Source organism: Balaenoptera musculus, chromosome 1 (assembly GCF_009873245.2).
Source record: "Balaenoptera musculus isolate JJ_BM4_2016_0621 chromosome 1, mBalMus1.pri.v3, whole genome shotgun sequence".
NCBI classification, from domain to species: Eukaryota; Metazoa; Chordata; class Mammalia; order Artiodactyla; family Balaenopteridae; genus Balaenoptera; species Balaenoptera musculus.
In genome coordinates this window covers 60912005-60925967 of record NC_045785.1, presented here as the reverse complement: position 1 = coordinate 60925967, position 13963 = coordinate 60912005, and the positions used below count along the sequence as shown (strand labels likewise).

The 13963-nt window shown below is 35.9% G+C and overlaps 1 pseudogene; it reads left to right on the top strand.

Annotated features, from left to right (window-relative positions):
- Nucleotides 1-9315: 9315 nt before the first annotated feature.
- Nucleotides 9316-13710, top strand: LOC118898681 (annotated as a pseudogene).
- The last annotated feature ends 253 nt before the right edge of the window (nt 13711-13963 follow it).

The following is a 13963-nucleotide window of genomic DNA, read 5'->3' as shown; positions in this document are numbered from 1 at the left end:
AAGAACTTTATAATTTCAGGTTTTATATTTAAATCTTTAATCGATTCTGAGTTAATTTTTGTGTATAGTGTAAGAGAAGGGTCCAACTTTATTCTTTTAGATGTGGATATACAGTTCTCTCAGCACCATTTGTTGACGATACTATCATTGTATATTCTTGACACTCTTGTCGAAGGTCAGTTGACCATAAATGCATGGATTTATTTCTGGGTTCTCTATTCTGTTCCTTTGGTCTATATGTTGTCTTTATGCCAGTACCATACTATTTTAGTTACTGTAGCTTTGTGATATATTTTGAAACGAGGACTGTGATGTCTCCAGCTTTGATCTTCTTAAGATTGCTTTGGCTATTTGAAGTTATTTGTGATTCCATATGAGTTTTAGGATTGTTTTTTCTATTTCTATAAAAAATACCATTGGGATTTTGATAGGAATTACACTGAATCTGTAGATCACTTTGGGTAGTACAGACATTTTAACAATATTAAGCCTTTCAATTTGTGAACACAGAATGCCTTTCCATTTATTTGTCTTTAATTTTACTCAGCAGTGTTTTGTAGTTTTCAGTGTACAAGTCTTTCACCTCCTTGGTTAAGTTAATTTCTAAGTATTTTATTCTTTTTGATGTTATTATAAATGGATTGTTTCCTTAATTTTCTTTTTTGATAGTTTGTTGCTGGTGTATAGAAATGAAACTTCTTTTTAATTGAAGTATATAGTTGACTTACAATATTGTGTTAGTTTCAGGTGTACAGCAAAGTGATTCAGTTATACATATATATGTATATATCTATATTTTTTTTTCTTTTCCATTATATAGTTCATTACAAGATACTGAATATAGTTCCCTGTGCTATACAGTAAATCCTTGTTGTTTATCTATTTTAGAAACAAAACATTTTGTTATGTTGATTTTTTACCCCACAACTTTACTGAATTCATTTATTTGTTAATATCTTTTATTGTGGAGTCTTCAGGGTTTTCTACATATAAGATCATGTTATCTGCAAACAGAGATAATTTTACTTCTTCCCTTCTGATTTGGGTGCTTTTCATATCTTTTTCTTGCTTAATAGCTCTGGCTAGTACTTCCAGTACTATATTGAACAGAAGTGGTGAGAGTGGACATTCTTGTCTCTTTCTGATTTTAGAGGAAAAGCTTTCAGTTCTTCACTGTTGCATATGATGTGGGCTTTCCATATATGAGCTTTACTGAATTGAAGTAAAATCCTTCCATGACAAGATTTTTGAGAGTTTTTATAATGAAAGGTTGTTGAATTATGTCAAATGATTTTTCTGCATCTATTGAGATGACCATGAGATATTTATCCTTCATTCTGTTAATATGGTGTATGAAATTAATTCATTTTCCTATTTTTTTAAAAAATATTTATTTATTTATTTGGCAGCACCGGGTCTTAGTTGTGGCATGCGGGATCTTCGTTGCTACATTTGGGATCTTTTCTTTTTTTTTGATTTTGGTCTTATTTATTTATGATTAATTAATTAATTAATTAATTAATTTTTCATTTTATTTATTTTTTTTAACATCTTTATTGGAGTATAATTGCTTTACAATGGTGTGTTAGTTTCTGCTTATGTGGGATCTTTGTTGCAGCATGCGGGATCTTTAGTTGTGGCATGCAAACTCTTAATTGAAGCATGTGAGATTTCGTTCCCTGACCAGGGATCAAACCCGGGCCCCCTGCATTGGAAGTGTGGAGTCTTAGCCACTGGACCACCCGGGAAGTTCCTCATTTTCTTATGTTGAACCATTCTTTTATCCCAGGAATAAATCCCACTTGAGCATGGCATATGATCCTTTTAATGTGTTGCTGAATTCATTTTTCTAGTGTTTTGTTGAGAATTTTTGCATCTATGTTCATCAGGGATATTGGCCCGTAGTTTTCTTTTCTTGTGGTGTCCTTATCTGGCTTGGTATCAGGATAATGATGGCCTCATAAAATGAGTTTGGAAGTGTACTCTTTTCTTCCATTTTTTTGGAAGAGTAAGAAGAAGTGGTGTTTATTCTTTAAATGTTTAGTGTAATTCAACAGTTAAGACATCTGGCCCTGGACTTTTCTTTGTAGGATGTTTTTGATTACTGATTTATATAAACCTCCTTATTTGTTATAACTCTGTTCAGGTTTTCTATCTCGTCACAATTCAGTCTTGGTAGGTTGTCTACCTAGGTTGACAACTTCTAGGTTGGTTGTCTGCTTCTAGGAATTTACTCATTTCTTCTAGGTTATTCAATTTGTTGGTATATAATTGTGCGTAATAGCCTCTTATGATCCTTTTTACATCTGTGACATCAATTGTAATGTCTCCTCTTTCATTTCTGACTTTACTTATTTGAATCTTCTCTTTTTTTCCTTAATTAGTATGGCTAAGGGTTTGCCAATTTTGTTTATGTTTTCCAAAAATCAACTCCTAGTTTCATCAATTTTCTATTTTTCCATTCTCTACTTCATTTATTTCTACTCTAATCTCTATTCCTTCCTTCTGATAACTTTAGGCTTAGTTTATTACTTTTCTACTTCTTTGAGGTGTAAGGTTGTATTGTTTATTTGAGATATTTCATCTCATTAATGTAAGAATTTATCACTATAAACCTCCCTCAGTACTGCTTTTGCTGCATCCCATAAGTTTTGGTATATTTTGTTTTCATTTTCATTTGTCTTAAGCTATTTTCCAATATCTAATTTGCTTTTTGATTTCTTCTTTGATCCAATGGATATTCAAGAGTATGTTATTTAATTTCCACCTTTTTGTGAATTTTCCAATTTTCATTATTAGTTTTTGTTTTCATTCCACTGTAGTCAGAAAAGATACTTGGTAAAATTTCAATCTTCTTGAATTTGTTAAGACTTGTTTTGTGACCCAACATGTGATCTATCCTGGAATAAGTTGTGTGTGTGCTGGAAAAGAATGTGTATTCTGCTGTTGGTTGGAATTTTCTAGGTTCGATCCCTGGTCTGGGAAGATCCCACATGCTGCAGAGCACCTAAGCCCATGTGACACAACTACTGAGATTGCGCTCTAGAGCTGCAACTACTGAGCTTGTGTGCTGAAACTACTGAAACCCACGTGCCTAGAGGCCGTACTCTGCAACAAGAGAAGCCACCGCGATGAGAAGCCTGCCCACTGCAACGAAGAGTAGCCCCTGCGGGTCACCACTAGAAAAAGCCCGCGTGCAGCAACAAAGACCCAACAAAGCCAAAAAAAACCCAAAAAAATCCATAAATAAAAAAAAAAAGAATAAGGCTTCTGTTAGTAAAGGAGAAGGGAGGGAGGGATATTGATTAGCTAACTAACTAATTTATAACTGAATGCTATGTAATACAGGTAAAATTTCTTTCATTGAATTTGAAAGAAGAAAATTATATATAAACATTTTACAAATAAAGTAACAATGGAAGGACCTACTTTTACACATAGTTCTTCACAAATGAATTTGCTCAGTGATTCAATTAAATATATGACTTATACAGTTAAACTTCAAAGAAATGTGGGTGACTCTAAAGGAATTAGACTGAATCAAAGAGAATTTTGGTAACTCTAGTCCTTGTTCCTTTTTGTTAATTCTTCAGTGTCTGTGACTATTTACCAGATAAACAGTATCTTGTTCTAAATCCAAAGTCATAAACCCTGTCACTTGAGAGATAACATAAATTAGTAAAAAAAATTGGTAAAAATATTTTGATTACATATTAAAGATTACTCAATATTCTTCAAATCTAGAGAGAAATATGCTTTTTTCCATTTTTCTTGAAGTACACTAACCTTTGGATATATTTTTCATTTTCCCACTTTTAAGGCATGGTATAGAGAAATAGTTCTCTACTGTGAGAAAACTAACAGTGCAAGCACAATTGATAAATTGATAATGCCGATGCTACTGGCATTGGCAACTAGAATTGGAAAGCCAACTGTGAGTGCTTGTGTCTGTGGTATATAGGAGAGAACCACCCTATGTAAAGGGGCTCCTACTACTCCGAGCTAGGCATTTATTACCACGCAGAAGCTCAGATCCAGTGTTGCCAGATTATGTTTAGGATCCAGATATTTTATATGAAATTTCCTGAGTTTTAACTGTTACCTCAAAAAAAAAACCTTAAGAACAATGTACGAAATAGACATATCAGATTTGGATTATGATCTATGAATTGGATACTTCTGCTCTAGAGAAAATCCCAGAAATTTTGCAAAATACCAGGTCACTGGAAAGCAGTACAAGACCATCAGATCTTGGACCTGGTGCAGACAGAAAATAAAACCAGTAGGCCAGATTTGAGGGAGAAGGAAAATAGAGATCACACGTGATATGCCTTGATGTCATAAAGGTGTAATAGGTGCTTTAATTATATTTTGCAAAGACTCTTTGTATAGACTTCGGACCCATTTTAAATACTTTTCAAACAATGATAGTAACCAATGCACTTCAATAAAAACAGGACTGGATAGAGTGGTTGTTACCAGTAAATGCTAATGAGGGTCAATAACTGTTTGGCAGACAAGGTACTAGGTCTTAACTTTTGATCTACAAAAGTCTCCAAGGCTATATATTAAATAGGAGCAAAAATCTTTGGAGGGATAAAAAAAGAAAACTACAAATTGGATAAATAAAGTTTTAAACCAAATAGCAGGATGGTTTAAAAGACAGTCTTTGGAATTAAGCAGATCTGGTTTAAAAGCCAGGACTTGCCACTTAATAGTTCCATGAAATTTAATAAGATTTAATTTTTTTTTAAATTTACTTCTTTAAGCATCAATTTTCTCATCTGCAAAATCTCGCTAATGATAGTTCCTATTGTAAGGATTACTGTAATGCTTAGACTATATATGTAAAGCACTTAGCAAAGTACCTGGCACATATTAAAATCTTCAATACCTGATACATAGATTCTCTGAGGATATGAATATCTTTTTATGTATATTTAAATATACAATATTCAAGAAAGCCACTACATGCAAGGCAATTCCGCCAGTTTTACCAGTTCAAATTACTTTTCCTTGAAGATTTGAAATATTTATACTATACTCATTCTGTAACACTTAGGTTAACCGCAGGGTATTAGTTTAATATTAAGTTTTCCCTGGTTACATCAGCATTTTTTTAACTTAAAAAGAAAAACATGTGCCCTAAAGAACAGCTTAAGTTTTACTGTGTTTTAACCACAATCTCATTTTTGCATGGATTTAGCAAATCAGGGGTGTTTTTCTTTCAAGGAAAAGGTGAGAATTTGAGTGGCTGCATTTGACAAATGTGGTGTCAAATACCCACTGAAGCTTGGAAATCAATCGACCATGTTTCTCTCATGGAGCAATAAGAACAAGACAGAACATGCCTGTGATCACAGGTCTCCCCTTAGGGTTCTTTTGAGTATGGGAGAAAAGAGTACCACATTTGTCATCAGTTTTTGAAATCTCAGAAATTGCCTTTCAGTAGTAGACTCTGTTCCCTATAAAACTATCTTCTACATTTTTCCCAGCATCATGCAGGCAGGGACTACCTCTGTGTTGTATGCAATTATTATATTCTATCTTATACAGTAAGTGCTCAACAAGCATTTGTTGACTGAATGAAGCAGAGTCCCATCTTTTTATGTTGATAGTTCCCCTGGTAGACAAAAGTTGAAATGCTCAAAACAGCACTTAAAGTTTGCACCATTCATTTGAACAATTAATTACTCATATTAGTTTTGAGTGAAATAAGCAAAGTCATTTCTTATGGTTCTTTTTCCCCACAACAATGAGCATATAATAGATGTTCAATAAATATCTACTAAACCAAACTTAATTTCTAATCTTTTCCATTTCCTTTTGACAACAACTAGCAAAGCCAAAGGATATATAGGTTGTTCCTGAAAATAAAATGACAATGTAATGAATTCCTAAGACTGGAAATCCACAAACCATGAGAGCAGAGCTAATTTTAATAAAAGAGGCAGCGTATGTGTTTTGAGTTGAGAAAGAATAAAACATTCTTATTCTAGATTAACACTAATTTTTCCTTAACTATGAGGCATGTTGAAGAGAGAAGATAATGAGCCTATCTGGTTTAAAGTCCAAAATGATTGTATTAAATAAGGACATCAGGATATTCTGTGACTGCAAAACTCATCGGGTTACCTATTACAGTATTCAGTGGTGACCTAGTTTGAGCAATTTGAACAAGGGAATTAAGGTTTCATAGAGGAGAAATCACAGCAATTCCAGTTACATAAATGTAACTAATTCAATAAAATACCATTTTTCCCCGAGAATTTATTAGCATATCAACTAGATGAAATAAGTCTATATACAGACAGTTCCCATTAGTAAGCTCTCTAATAATAAAACAGATGGCATCATTCTGGATAATGTAAAAGGCTTGACTCTAAAAAGAACAGATGTGACTACAAAATATTAAAGTACAACTAAACAAAACCCGAACCCTGAAATTTTAGGAAAAACATTTTGTTAATTTATTAAGTACATCTCACCAATTCTTGTATATATGTCTGAAACATTCCATATACGCTTCAACTCACACTGAGTAGGAATTTAGTTTTTGCCACATATACTTTCTACTTCACTTCTCTGTGAGGACTGTGTAACTATATTTGTCTTAAATATGTAAATTTAAATTTGTATTTAAATTGTCTTAAATATTTTGCTTTGAATTTGTAGTGGGACTAACACATTTGAGAAAATGCATTAGGAAATTTATTCACTTCCTAAACCATGTGAATTCCAAAGGGAAAGTATTTTCTTATTTCTCAGAAGGTAAAGTAACATTAGAAAGTAAAGAAAGGGGGGTTTCCCTGGTGGCACAGTGGTTAAGAATCTGCCTGACAAATGCAGGTGACACGGGTTCAAGCCCTGGTCCGGGAAGATCCCACATGCCACGGAGCAACTAAGCCCATGTGCCACAACTGCTGAGCCTGAGCTCTAGAGCCCGCGAGCCACAACAACTGAGCCCACTTGCCACAACTACTGAAGCCTGCGCACCTAGAGCCCGTGCTCTGCAACAAGAGAAGCCACCGCAATCAGAAGCCCTCACACCACAATGAAGAGTAGCCCCTGCTCTCCACAACTAGAGAAAGCCTGCGTGCAGCAATGAAGACCCAAAGCATCCAAAATAAATAAATAAATAAATTTATTTGTAAAAAAAAAAGGCAGGCAGACATCTGTGTGATTAGATAACATGATAACAGAGACCAAAAGTTCACTGCAAAATTCTGAAATCCTCCTCTCTCCCTTCCTTGTCTCTATGCACATCTCTCCTTTCCTTGTCTCTATGACAGAGCAATCATGAGACAATATTTCACATACACCAAATGTTATAAATACTGCCTAAATCTTAATAAAGAAACAGCTTTTGCTTCTGTTGATCTCTGTTTCTGTTTCCTATTTCATTCATTTCTCTTTTTTTGCTTCCTTTCATCAATTTTTTTCAACTTTTTGAGCTGATACTTCAATAATTTGAACTATTTTCAAACTGAGCTATAAAAGAAGCTCCATGTACTTTTTTTTTTTAGCAACTTCAATGAGCAGAACTTTCAATGTCACTCAATTCTAAAAATTTATTGTAATTTTCATTGTGATTTCCCCTTTGTCTCATGTAGTAGTCCTTTTTTAGTTTACAAATCTATGGAGCCTTCCTAAGTAATTGTCTGTTCTTCACAGATGTAGAGAACAAACGTATGAACACCAAGGGGGGCAAGTGGCGGGGGTGTGGGTGGTGGTGGGATGAATTGGGAGACTGGGATTGAATATATATACTAGTATGTATAAAATAGATAACGAATAAGAACCTGCTGTATAAAAAATTAAATAAAATTCAAAAAATAATAATTGTTTATTCTTGACTTCTAATTTAATGTACTGTGTTCAGAGGACTTGCTCTGACCTTCACTGAGACTTCTTCTGAGAACTACTATCTGTACCTAATGCCACTGTTTATAACTGTTTTATGTATCCTTAAAACAAATGTATATTTTCTACTTTAGGGTACAGACCAAGGTATTATTTTTGTTCAAGATCATTACATTTTTATCTACTTGATCAATTTCTGATAATGGTTTGCTAAAAATCTCCCAGTACCTTTGTGAATTTATCAAATTTACCTTATAATTGTGTCAGTTTTATATTTTCAGACAATGCTGGGTACACAGAAGTTCATAATTTTTATATCTTCTTACTTAATTCTTCCTTTATTATTATGTAATAATCTTTATCTCTGCTTATGCTTTTTGCCTTAGTTTCTACTTTGTATGATTTTGCTTTGCCAACTTTTTTAAATTATAATTTTCCTGATATATATTTTAATTATCCCTTTATTTTCTATCTTTCTATGTGATTTTGTTTCGGATTTGGCTCTTGGATACATTATATATTAATAAATGGATTTTGTAATGTTTATCCAATCTAATTATGTCCTCAGTAGTGAAGATTAATCAATACACATTTATTGAATCTTCATATGTACTATCACACTGGTCATATTTCTAACATTTTCTTTTTTGTTTTCATTTTTTCTCTTTTGCTGCATTCTGTTGGATTGTTTTACATATAATAACAATAATGATGATGATGATGATAATAATAAATAAAATTTAGCGTTTAGTATAGGGTATATATTATAAGGGCTTTACATGTACAAATTCATTAAACCTTCACAACAACTCTATAAGAGAAAGACTCTTAAGATCCCCATCTTGCATTTGAGGAACTTGAGGCACTGAGAGGCTAAGTAACTTGCTCCAGGTCACACAGCCAGTAAGAGATGGAGCTAGATTTGAACTTAACAAGTCAAGTTCCAAAAATTACACTCTTAACCACCACACTGTCCTCTTCTTAAGGTACCTTTTACAATGATTTTTAAATGACCTTGGTTTCAGAAAAAGATTTACACTTACATCTGTAAGAATTTCCAAACTATGAACATTTTAGAGAGTCTAACATCAACAATGGAAAATAAGCACAAACTTTCTGGAAAACTACTATAATGTTACTCTTCTATTCATTACCTAAAATTGAGCAAGAGTGGAGGAGAATCACCACATGGCCTCATGATTCTTTTAAGTTGCATTTTCAAACTCCAAACCATTTACAAATTAAATTCATTCGAAGAAAAACTATTTTGACTCTTAGAATATAGAGCAAACGATGACCCAGGACTCTTTAGCCTAGGTTTTAAGAAGATCTGGCAGCTTCTGCTTTATGCTCTTTGGACCCTAAGCTGGTATGTAAGAAGTTAAGTAACTAGAGAGAGAGGACCTGTGGAGTGGCCCTGAAGGATGCAATGCAATGTGGAACACAGGCCACATGAAGAAGCACAAGTGCCAGAGATGTGAGTGAAGAAGCCCTTCTCAATCTTCCAGTCCCCAGCCAGTCTAGGCATCGCAGCTGAGGGACATCATGGAGCTGAAACAAACCATCCCCATTCTGCCCTCTCCATCATGAGAAATATTTAAATGGTTGCTGTTTTGAAGCTACTCCGCCTCTTTCATTTCAAAGTCTCACACTGGTACATATAATTGCTGAAGCCTATGTCACATGCCTGTGGTAGCTGTAAGGATGTCCACTGATCTCCATCCTGACTCCTCCATTAGGGGGCTGGGAAATAACATGGAAGTTTCTCTCGTATATGAAAAGAAAATGGCACCCATGAATAAGACAGATGGATACTACACATACCTAATAGTCATGATGTGGAAATGTGACCAACTAACCCTGGATCGTGGAGAGCAGGGACTTTAACTGCTGAATTCAGAAAAACCTGAAAAGAATCTAGCAGATGCATAGCAGACACAATGTGTTAAATAGATGACAGAATTATGAAATGCTGATCACATTCTGCATATCTCTTATTTCAACAGATATTAATATCTGTTTCATGGTGGGAAAAGAGTTTCGTATATATTTTTTCTTTTTGATGACTATCATAATGTGGGGATGGGGGAAGCAGAAGTAGTAACAGCTTCTGAGGACTAGTAATGAAATTGTTTAAGTGAAAATGGACATAGAATAGTTAAGATAGCCTAATTAAAGACTCACAGACATAAAGAACAGACTTGTGGCTGCCAAGGGGGAAGGGGGTTGGGGGAGGGATAGACTGGGAGTTTGGGATTAGCAGATGCAAACTATTATATAGAGAAGGGATAAACAACAAGGTCCTACTGTATAGCACAGGGAACTATATTCAATATCCTGTAACAAACCACAATGGAAAAGAATATGAAAAAGAATATATACATATATATACACATATATGTCATTTTGTTGTACACCAGAAAGTAACACAACATTGTAAATCAACTATACTTCAATAAAAAATAAATTTAAATATATATATAACCTAGTTAAGTTATTGAATTTCAAGGACAAAGAAATAATACTTCAGTCACTCAAGGAGAAAACATATGTGATAGTTAATTTTATATGTCATACTGACTGGGCTACAAGGTACCCAGACATTTGGTCAAATATTATTCTGGGTGTGGCTGTGAGAGTATTTCTGGGTGAGATTAACATTTGAATTGGTAGACTGAGTAAAGCAGACTGTCCTCTCTAACGTCGCTGGGCCTCATCTAATCAACTGAAGACTTGAACAGACAAAAAATTGAGTAAAAGGGAACCTTACCTGCCTAACTGATTGAGCTGGGACATCAATCTTTCACCCTCAGACTAGAACTTGCACCAATTGGCTCCCCTGGTTTTCAGGCTTTTGGACTCAGACTGAAACTACACTACCAGCTCTCTTGGGTTGCCAGTTTGCCAACTGCAGACCTTGGGACCTCTCAGCCTCCATAAGCATGATATATATATATATATATATATCTCCTATTGGTTGTTTCTCTGGAGATCCCTGGCTAATACAAGTCACCTACAAGGAAAAAAAATCAAGCTAACCTCAGACAGCTCCGCAATATTCAGTGCTAAAAAATAATAGAGCAAGTTTCTGAAGGAAAGAAACCCAGTGTCTACAGAATCTTGACGAAGGTAACCCAAGAAGTTCATACACTACCAAATTGTACTTCAAACGTAAAAGTAATAAATATCGGGCTTCCCTGGTGGCGCAGTGGTTGAGAATCTGCCTGCCAAGGCAGGGGACACGGGTTCGAGCCCTGGTCTGGGAAGATCCCACATGCCGCGGAGCAACTAAGCCCGTGAGCCACAACTACTGAGCCTGAGCGTCTGGAGCCTGTGCTCCGCAACAAGAGAGGCCGCGATAGTGAGAGGCCCGCGCACCGCGATGAAGAGTGGCCCCCGCTCGCCAGAACTGGAGAAAACCCTCGAACAGAAACGAAGACACAACAAAGCCAAAAATAAATAAATAAATAAATTTATTTAAAAAAAAAAAAAAAAAAAGTAATAAATATCTTCACATATGCAAGATCTCAGGAACACATATCTATAAGCCTTTTTCGGACAGAAAAATCTACTTGACAGTGAAATCCAATCAAGAGATGAATCAACATAAAGATTTTCTTAAATAGAGAAGCTGTGGTGAAACAAGTGATAGCAAGACTTGTGGTTACAGAACAGCACTGAAATGTCATAAACTTGAAAACATGAAAATGACAACTTACTTACCTAAAAAATTAGCAGGAGAAAGAAAGGATGGGAGTAAACATAAAAGCACAAACTATTTTCATTTATCATAATAGCAAAATAATAGATAATATTAAAAAAATACATCATGAAAAAAATGGCTCCAAAGACTCACTTTTTTCATAACCTTTTGTTGTTAACCTTAAAAGGATACTTTACAAAGTAATATCTCTTTTCATGGATAAACAGTCACTTAAATTTAGCAATTCTTTCCATTTCACCCGTTTCTTTTTCTTCCTTTAAAATTACGTGAATTTAATGTCAACTTAAATTTAAAATGTTTAATATAAAAATAGATGTAATCTTATTATTAAAAAATTATTTCTCTCTAATGTCTATATGGAAGTGTACATTGGAAAATACTAGAAAACTTTTTTTATATTTCTGAGAAAAAGAAAATTTGCCCTAAGAACATTACATTCCACCAACATGTTTTTCGCATTTAAATAGCAACAAACATTCTCAAGCATGAAAGAACCCAGGGAATATAACAAACTTGAGACTTTTCTGGGAAAAAAATGTATGCTTTAAATTGTGCCAATAAAATTAAACCAATAAAGAAATGAATGTAGAATTCGAATTATTTTTATTTTAATATAGTGAGAGCTGAAACCATCTTCACCCACACAGCTTACTGTCTATGTTCACACGACTTTATTATTCCACTGTCCTCATCAATACAACTTTACTATTCCAGGAAACTCTTGCCCAGGAAGATAAAAATAACGTTTTTGTTCATTCCCAGAATTTTACAAAAGATTCATAAACTCTTCAATGAAAAACAGAAATGACAGTTTACACCCCCAGACTTTGGACCCATCACCTCAAAATCCACAAACTTTAAATTATTAGACTATGAATCTTACCCAATTCTAATCAAGCCCCTGCATTGGAAGTCCAGGCTTAAACAGGACTCCAAGACTCTCAGAAATACCCCAACTTTGTCCTCCTCCCTCTAAGATGCTAAGACACTGTCAATTCAGTGTTCCTCCTTACTGTGGTAAGAATAAATGCGGCTTTGTCTTCTCAATGAGTTGTTTGGGTGGTATTCTAGGGTAGCCAGCATTCAACAAAAATCATGACTAGAAAAGAAAAAACAACACAAGTCAAGGCAAGAAAGTAATGACAAGAAAATCCAAGCATACCTTAGAAACTAAGGATAGGAAGGAGGAGGGCTGGGGTGCATAAAAACTGGAGACGAATAAGACCAAAATCCCTTAACAAAGGTCTGAGGTGGGTTCCACTTCCTTTTAAAAACAGGGTCTTGGAGAGAGCTGTTGCATTCCTTCCTGGGAGGCCGAGTGAACAAAGCCCAATCTAACACCTTTGCTTCTGTCTTAAGCAGTGTTCGTCAAGAGTGTGGCTCACGTACTGCCCACCTCAGAATCATCTGGAGTGTGTAACAGCAATGCTTTCCCCCAGACCCTACCAGCATCTCTACAAGGAGGCCTTGGAACTGGCATATTTAATACGCTCTGCGTATTAATAAACCTCACACCGAATTAGAGAATCCCTGAGCTAAAGAGTACAACTCTTACATCTAAATCACCCTTTCCAGGGGCCCCGGTGGCGGCCGCGGTCGGTGCAGCGGCGGCAGGGCGGGGTGTGGGGCGGGGCGGTGGCGTTGGGACCGAGGACGAGAGCGGCGGAGACGAAGCTGGGCAGGACAGCGGGAAGGCCACGGCTAAGGCAGCGTCTGCTTACAGAGAGCTGGGCTACAGTTTCCCGTGGGCTGCATCCACAGACATTTGAAGACTCGCACCACGAGCCACATGGAGGAGCGGCTGCCACTGCCGCAGTGCCCTGGACGCACTTCTCCAGGAGCTGGAGCCAGCAGGGGGCGCTTCCGACGATCTCAAAGTTACGCGGATCACTCCGCGCCACGTGCAGCGTGCGGTCCGCGGTGACGTGAGGTTGGACTCGCTTACCAAGGCTACCATAGCTGGCGATGGTGTGATCCCTCACATCCGCAACTCTCTGATTAAGGGACAGCAGAGAACTGCTTACAGAGTAATTTTAACTGACATTCTTCCTGCCCCGTCATTGTACTGTAACTGGGTCAGAAGAAAAATAATGGGACTATGTGGAATTTTTAAATACAGTTAAGTGGAAAAGCATAGACAGTTGCTTTCAGACTTGCTAAAAGAAGCATTTGTAGGTTCTTAGACTCAACGTTTGATAAAAGTAGCTTTTGGGGGACTTCCCTGGTGGTCCAGTGGTTAAGACTTTGCCTTCCAAGGCAGGGGGGTGCAGGTTCCATCCCTGTTGGGGGAGCTAAGATCCCACACGCCTTGTGGCCAAAAAAAAAAAAAAAAGACATAAAACAGAAGCAATCTTATAACAAATTCAATAAAGATTT